This window comes from Anneissia japonica, unplaced genomic scaffold, assembly GCF_011630105.1.
Source record: "Anneissia japonica isolate Jap-2015-1 unplaced genomic scaffold, ASM1163010v1 scaffold288250_len396842_cov205, whole genome shotgun sequence".
Lineage (NCBI taxonomy): Eukaryota > Metazoa > Echinodermata > Crinoidea > Comatulida > Comatulidae > Anneissia > Anneissia japonica.
The window spans coordinates 361,899-370,230 of record NW_022683119.1 but is presented as its reverse complement, the minus strand read 5'-3'; the positions used below and the strand labels follow the sequence as shown (position 1 = coordinate 370,230).

The 8,332-nt window shown below is 35.8% G+C and overlaps 1 protein-coding gene across 4 annotated transcripts in view; it reads left to right on the top strand.

Annotated features, from left to right (window-relative positions):
* Positions 1-7,804: 7,804 nt before the first annotated feature.
* Positions 7,805-8,332, top strand: part of LOC117123347 (galanin receptor type 2-like) — a 13,849-nt gene continuing 13,321 nt past the window's right edge. For 3 of the 4 annotated variants that reach the window (XM_033269587.1, XM_033269425.1, XM_033269268.1), the window contains exon 1: positions 7,805-8,133. The gene's annotated coding sequence lies outside the window, so the exon portion shown is untranslated. The remainder of the gene's footprint in view (positions 8,134-8,332) is intronic. The other variant, XM_033269504.1, reaches the window with a different exon arrangement.

Genomic DNA, 8,332 nt, shown 5'->3' with positions numbered 1-8,332 from the left:
TATGTAGAGCTTGTCTCTTTCCATTCAGTAATTGGTAATTTCATTTGCCGCTGACAACAGAATTCACGTTGTAACTGCATCAGCCGTACACTATCTGGAAAAACAATATTGTAGGAAGCATGAGTATATTCACTTTGGTTTTTTTAAGATTAAAAGAAACCAGAATAAAAAGTATGAGCGATTTTGAGCTTGTATGGGTCTTATCTTGTCCTAAAGCGTATTAAAATAAACCGTCATTTAAGTAAGGCATAAATCGAATTGAAGATGAAGAGGGTTTTGAAAAAAAAAAAAAACTTCCCCATGTTTTTAATACTTTGAATAGCATATTAAGTATTACCGTACTGCATAAATATTATATTTCAATTGTGTACGTTATATACACGAAAATCCGGCTATAGACTTACTACTTTGTACACTGTGGTGACCCACTTACAAAATATATTAGCTGAGTAAATAATATGGACTATAAAGTATAAGATTATACCGCCGTAGTTTGTCATTGGCTCAATCTTGAGCCAGAGAATTACGAAACACGTCTGGCTTGTGTGAGATTGACAGACCCACGATCTCAGCTTCAGTGAAATCGGTACGTCAACGATTCCGTCAGCAACGGCTATACATTATAGAAGGATTCGAGGTGTAAATAGAAAAAGACATAAGAAGAAAATGAAATTCTACGAAGGATACTTTGTTTAGTGATGCATATCATTATTCGTGTTCCTTAATGGACTTAAGCCCCGCTCCTTGGATATTGTTGATAAGGTCCCCACAAAACGACAGTGTAAAAACATCGCACGCGAACACGTGCATTTATTCGAGAACACGTGTTTGTTGGAAACCAGGGGCCAGATATATCAAACTAGAAGTCCATTTTTTTGCTTAAGTCAAAGTTATCACTATTATTGCTTTAACTTAAAAATTGCTTAAATTTAAAGTCAATTGTACGCATGAACCATCTAAGACGATTTTTAAGCTAAGATTTTGCTAAGATGGTTTGATAAATCAGCTTAAGGTATGCCTTAGTGACTTCTAAACTTGTTCGACTTTTGACTAAGCTGAGATACATCCCGGACCTGGACACGTACATATTCCTGCCTTGTTTCTGATTGTTCAGTAATGTTGTTATTTGACATTCCGGAAAGATCGATTATTTAGCAGGGGCGGTGCTAGCAGATTTCCAGGGGGCGGGGAAAAGGACACCCCCCCCCCCCCACCAGAGACCTCTGTATCCCCTGCTTGGACCCCTCTGTCGGGGAATTTCCAGCAATTTCGTCGGGGAAGAATCAAATCTCGAGCTCCGAGATTTTAGGGATTAAAAGCTGTTTAGTGCGAGCAGTGCTACCGTGTGCGAGGTATTATATACCGTTCTATTACGATCGTATGGGTTGCAGTGGTGGCGCCAGCTATTCCTCTACTTGGGACTTCGACAGAATAAAGAATCCCATAATAAACACAAAGTTTTATTTTTTAATTAAACAAACTCCCCGATTTATTCCCCGACCGAGTGGACTCCCTTGTCGGGGAGCTTGGACCCCTCGTTGGAAAATTCCTGACACCCCCCGTTATTTAGTATAAAAACAGCCTAAACTTATTTTAGAGAAGTAATCCTGTCCCTTTTTGATCATCTTCGTGTCTCACAGTTACACCTTCCAATTAACCTAATAGATGGATTTATATTGGAGAAGCCCCCCCCCCCACTTTTTTTTTTTTTTTTTTTTTTTTTTTGAAAAATGGTCAGGGAATTGGAGATTGCACTGCACTAAGCACTGACCAACATGTACTTGTTGAGAGTTTATTGTATTGAGACTGGTCTCGGTAGGCAAATTTTAGCAAGACATTTTTGGTGTTATTAGAGGCGATGTTTTGACAGATTATGAAAGTATTGCCCAAAATGTCGGTCTACAAAAGTCAATGAAAAATTAATTTTTTAGGAAATTATTATTGGCGTGTTGGTTCATAGGCCCATTGAGTGTTAATTCATCGAAATTGATTGGTATTCTTCTTTTTGATTTTTGCATAATGAAAATTGTAAAAAAGACATTAGAGTACATTATCATTGGGTTTTTATTCTAATGCTCGCTTAGAATTACCGATTGTGTATTTTCAAAAAAAAACTTTTCCGTTTCACCCACCATGTTAATGCACTTAATGCCAATTCTTGAACAAATAATGCATAATTTATGAATAAATAATGCGTAATTCATGAACAAATAATGCATAATTCATTAACAGATCTTGTAAAAGCACTTTAAATGTTAATTTTGGTCATTAACGAACTATGATTAATGTAGTCGGGCAGAAAAATCACAATTCGTCGGGAGGAAAACAAAAAAATATATTTATTTTCTATACATCAATAGACTCTATGTATGAAATTGATTAAATAAGAATTTGAAACCCATAAATTGTCGTATTTTTTTAAGCTTCGCCCCTGGACCACTTTCGAAACATTTTGAGCGACGCATGACTACGCCCACTTAGCTCTCGTCGGGAACATCCCCCACCCCCTCCTGTCGGGAAAATCCTGGCGCCACCCCTGTAGAAAAATAATTAGTCGGTAGGCCTAATAATCAATTTTAAATTAAATGCTTTACTGGATAAATTAAATCGATCGTCGATAGATGTCAATGCATACGACGTGCTACTTTTTTGGTGGAGTTTTTGTTAATCATTGCGGTTTATACCGAGGCCTACCCGAATATTCCAACGAATCTGCAATAGATAAAACTGTATAAAGTATAACGTTACTTATGACATACTATTTGTATATTTATACGGTGAGGATTGACCTTCGAAATGGTCATGGGCAATCTCAACTACGAAAGCTTATCCAATAAAGAGCATACTGTTATAAGAGCGCCCTCACTCAGTTCATACAATGATGTAAAATCAAATAGTATAATCAATCACTAATTAGCAAAACTGTTGTATTTTTACATGTTTTTTGCTTGTGATTTCTCATCGGATGTGATTAGATATTTTTAACTACCTATAACCTGCTGGATTAATGGAAATAGATTCCTTTTGATATTGATTAAGTAGGATATAAATTTAGATTAAGTTTTCTTAAAATTTCTCGAGTGTTTTAAACTATTTACGTAATTCTCAGTAGTAGGCTACCCGTCTTCATGCAATTGATTTCTCCAATCTATTAATCTTAGTTCTGTGTATTTTGTTTCAAGTCTGTAAGATGCTCGGTAATATAAATTGGCACAAAAGCTATATTATTTCCAATTGAATGTTTTATATGCATTGACCTTTGACATGTCATAAATTTTTTAAGTATTCGCGTTGGTAAGCTCAGCTACGTCACCCGATTGGCGACTAAAACCTGATTTCATCTTCTATATCATACACAAGTACATTTAAAAATTAAGGAGTTCCATTATCCAGTACCTACATTTGCTATTCTGTTTTATAATTTCCTCTGGTCTGGATTTTATTTATCAACAATTCCAGTTTATTTTATTTTATTTTTTTTTTTTTTTGTATATAGCCTTTGCCCAGTTTCGATTCTAAAACCTTATTTGGGTATTTGGGGTGATTATCAAATTATACAAAGTTTGTTGAGAACAAAACATGCCTCTACATTGTGACCCAAGCTCACAAACGGGCTGTAAACTCGCACTGCACTGTATTGAGAAACAAGCCTCAACACCAAGAATATGGCGTAGAATGTGAATTTTGTGTGAATTGGGTTTTTGTGTAATAAATAAAGTATAACTACTAATCTTACTATTCCTGAAATAGTCAGTCAAATTTCGGATCAAACATCATGTGCCATCTGACAGGTAAAGAGTATAACGAGGCTTATGTTCAGATTTATGCGTACTAATGGTTTATACACAATACTGTTTACAAAATACCATTAAAATTTACGATTTGGGAAATCTGTTTTTCTAATATCAAGTAGAGGCGGATTGTAATTTGTATATGTAAAAAGTAGTTTGCTGCTCGACATGATAAACAGATACATCTACTCCTAATCCAATGCTATAAAGCAATGCTCGGAGGTTTTCTAAACGTACGGTATTCATATAGTAATTAATGTTGCATTTTAAATCTAGATTAATCTGGAACGGTATTTTTTTCTTCGCTTAAATTAGTTCAGGCTTCATAATTTATTATAGCATTTCGTCACATGGTTTACTACTATCAATGACATACTACATTTCATTTATAAATTGTTGATAATATCATGGAGGTCGATAACATAATTAAGTCCTTTTTATTAATGTAGTTGTGGTCTAATGAAAGGGATGGTGTAAGCCTATCAAATGGTGAGCTGGCGGGTATTGTATATCCATTTTAATAATTTGTCTAGTTTTTGTATGTACACTGTCGAAACAGCGCGGAGGGCGGGTTATATTGCCGAGCGGTTAAGTCAGGGGCACTGGTTCGAACGGCTCACTCGCATATGGTTCTGATTGTGGAATGAGTCTTTTCGGATCGGATAAGAACTTTAAACCGTAGGCCCAGTGTACTCATTTGGCTCGTGTGTCACTTTAAAGAATCCAGTACATCTTTCGAGAAGAGTAGGGGTACGGTCCATTCAGTCCCCTGCTGTTTATTTATTTGTTTATTTATTTTATTTTATTCAGTTCGAAACCAGTGGCGTAGAAAAATATTTTTCATTATTGATGCAGTTTGCTATTATAGGCCTAATCAATAAATTCCTCATCAACCGATATTACCTTAAACATTCTTGGAATTGACATAAGATTACTGATGTCGTACACACCCTTCAGTGTGAAAATGTGGCTTGCTTTGCAAACACATCTAACATCTAAGGAAAGAAGAGCTTAGATAGGAACCAGATAAAATAATTTTTTTATCAACATTAATAAATTATGCTAATTTTCATCTTTGTAAGCGCATAAGACGTTGCAAATTATTTCTGTGACAGTCTTTTTGAAGTGTAAGACTCCATTTTATCCCATACATAATCAAATATTAGGGGGGATGATACAATGAAACATCCCCCCTTGTCAAATATTGGGGGATATATCCCCTCCCCCTCCCCCCGGGATCTACGCCTATGATAAAAAAACGCCTCTAACTGGTTGAATCAAAACGTAATAAAATATATGTAAACAATAATGTGAAAAGTTTAAAAAAACATTTACAAAGATTTAAAAATTTTACTTTAAATAACTTTAGAGCGGTCGAGCTAACTTCGAATTGTGTTAAACACGAGCATACAATTCACACAATGTTTCAAAAGTGTCTCACTCATATGATGACTGTTTCTCCCCCTGTTTGACCAGCGGTGGCGCCAGAAATTTGCCGACAAGGGGTCCAATATCCGACGGAGGGGTCCGAACCAAGAGGCCGACCGGGGTATAAAGATTGGCATTTGACAATCAGAATAACGTTATTTGGATAGCCGTCATTATTCCTCCTTTGTCCGTTTGTGTTAATTTACCGTATTTTGTAGTGTTTGCAGTTTACTAAAAGAGGGTCCTTATTCGTGTATCATCTCCATTCTTCACCTTTCAGCGATCCGCACTAATGCATTTTTTCTACTGAAATGTATTATTAGTATCGTTTTGTGAATAAAATTTGCGCAGTGATAGTTACATGGCCGTAAAGGCCAACTCAGACAGCGTCGTACGACGCAGCCCGACGCGATTTGTTGTCGCGTCGGGTCTGTGTGAGTTGAACGCAGACGCGATGGTTTGTATCGGGGGCGGTCGCGTCGTAGAATATTAAACATGTTTAATATTTCTCACGACGGCTGAGTGAAGACTGTCCCCGACAATAAATCTGGTCGGGCTGCGTCGGCCGACGCTGTCTGAGTTGGCCTTTAGGTATACATCGTTATTTGATATAGCAAATTAAAAGCATATCAATCAGCGTTGAGATGTTGAAATAATTGTCATGCACGATTCTCACTATTTTCCCCAAGCCTCTTTTATCTCGTCTTATAAATAAATACCATAAATCATAAATATAGCAGGGGAGGATTTGGGGGGGGGGGCAGCCCGGCCCCGCCCCCCTTTTGGAAGGTAAAAAAAAAAGGGGAAAAAAAGAGAGAAAAAGAAAAAAAAAATGATAGCCAAGAATGCCTCAAATGTTATGTTCGGGCGTCTAGAACACACAGGTTTCGCAGGGGCATGCCCGGACCCCCTACGACAGTGTTGTCTCAATCGGCCCAACTTTCGGCCCCCCTTTTGGACATTCCTGGATCCGCCCCTGTATAGTAACACTTTTTCAAAATGATTTTACCTGTTATCTGTACACCATGATTGAAATTTTGATCAAAGTAACACCGTATAAATTAACCTTGGCCTCTATTGTTATAAGTTACATGTAATCACATTCTAATCGTATATAATCAGTGGATTTGAAGTATGTCGGTGGAGCATGCTAAATTATCTGCTGTGTATCTGTCTGTGATGTTCATTCGTAATAACGTCAGGCACAATTTTTTTTTATTTAAAAAAAAAACTTCCAATCGCTGTTAGCACTTAACTTCTTCATTAACAATCTGAAGGATACCTCATTAATTTATGTTTCACCTGCTTGTAGGTCTTGTAGTAGTGCCGTACCCGCATTATAGACTAGAATCTATTAATATAATATGAATATGTATATTATATTACACATATATAAATAGCAAATCGGATCAATGATCAGTTCGTCTGGCATTCGCGGTATCATGAATATCTGATGGACACCCCTGGGAATCAAGAGCAGAACTGATAATGAAGATGTTGATGAGAATGATGTTTTTTTTTTTTGTAACATACGATTGTAAAACTTGTATTCAGAGTCGAAACAATGTGTGTCTGATGTAATTCTAATGCCTTGTGCATTCATCTGACGTACATTTACATTTTTGCTACTAATAAGATGCTCAGAACACTGAACTTGCATTCGCAGAACGTACATCTGGTATTCAAGAATAATCGGCACAGCTAAAATGTTACGTAAATTTTAACTGCATTATTAACTTGATTAATACATTTTTTTCTTCATTTATTATGTATTCTTTCTGTATTATCAACATTATTATTATTATTATTATTATTATTATTATTATTATTATTATTATTATCATTATATTATTTTATTATGTATTGTCTGATTCTTTCTGTATTATTATTATTATTATTATCATTATCATTATTATTATTATTATTATTATTATTATTGACGACATTGAACTTACATTAGCAGATTAATTTGTAAATAAGAATAATCAGCGCAGCTCAAATCTTACTTTTTGATGTTTATAGTTAACTGCACTAGTACGGGATCATCCACTAGTACGGAATTCCTCCATTAGTTCTTTCATGTAAAAATGATCAGAGTCAACTGTAACGTTGACGTTTTCCCTTAGTTCTAAGGTGTAAGTTCAGAATCAATTAATAGAGTGATCCTTCGAACGATGACGTCACAACCACGAGTACATTATCAGTCATTGAGTGTGTGCGTCTAAGTCTATGCGCTTTATCACCAAGAACAGCAAACTCAAGATTTTTAAATTTCAACATAATAATGAAGATGGAATATTCCAATATGTGTCAACCAAAATAAAAATAATGATGAAAAATCGGCACCTATATAATAATTACGTGGTCATCTTATGTGAACGTATTTTTCAGTATGGACTGAAATCATATACACGTTTTTTATCCATCTATCATTTCATTTATCCGTCACCCACCCACCCATCCATCCCTTCGTTTATTAGTTTGAACAACTGCGTCTGCGCATGATATACGGTAAATATCAGACCTGCAAAAACTAGCCGGCCGGTTGCACTCGCCGTTATTGGATTTTAATTACCTCGACAATAACTTATAATGAGATCAGAAAGACATTAATAATCGCATTATGATTCTTGTTTATTCATGTAAGACGCTATTTTCACATTATCGTGTAATTTCTTTTGTATTGTGGCGCCTCGTGTCACAATCTCGTCCTATAACGCATTGTTACTAAACTGTCAATCACTGTAACGCTTGAATTCAATGCAGTTCGTAGTCTAACGCTAGTATTCGTTCGGGTGTTTTCGTCCGCTGTGTATAACACTAACAGTTTTGATAGCTTCCCAATGCAGTAGTTTTAACCGATGGCTAAAAACCTGTATCATACGTTTGTCTCGAGTGGCATGGAACACGCACGGTATGTATTAATTACTTATGGTTATGTATATTCACATTTTTATGTTTGCAATCAATTTGTAGCATTAGAAATTCTGTCGTATGAGGAGTGTGCTGTTTGAACACTTTTAAAAACAAGTATAATCTGCCTAGTCTGATTGACATGGTCAACCCACACTCGCATTAGCACAATTCTAACACTAAATGCAAGTTGTGGCTGA